Raw genomic sequence first — 453 nt, forward strand, 5'->3', positions numbered from 1 at the left:
TGTGCCCCTCACACTCCTGTGCCCCTCACACTCCTGTGCCCCCTCACGCTCCTGTGCCCCCTCACACTCCTGTGCCCCTCACTCCTGTGCCCCCTTACACTCCTGTGCCCCTCACACTCCTGTGCTCCCTCACACAGCTGTGCCCCCTCACTCTCCTGTGCCCCTCACGCACCTGTGCCCCTCACACTCCTGTGCCCCTCACACCTGTGCCCCTCACACCTGTGCCCCTCACACTCCTGTGCCCCTCACACCTGTGCCCCTCACACTCCTGTGCCCCTCACTCCTGTGCCCCTCACACTCCTGTGCTCCTCACTCCTGTGCCCCTTACACTCCTGTGCCCCTCACTCCTGTGCCCCTCACACCTGTGCCCCTCACACTCCTGTGCCCCTCACTCCTGTGCCCCTCACACTCCTGTGCCCCCTCACACTCCTGTGCCCCACACCTGTGCCCCTC

The sequence above is a fragment of the Psammomys obesus genome, unplaced genomic scaffold (assembly GCF_907164565.1).
Source record: "Psammomys obesus unplaced genomic scaffold, mPsaObe1.curated_primary_1811, whole genome shotgun sequence".
NCBI lineage: Eukaryota > Metazoa > Chordata > Mammalia > Rodentia > Muridae > Psammomys > Psammomys obesus.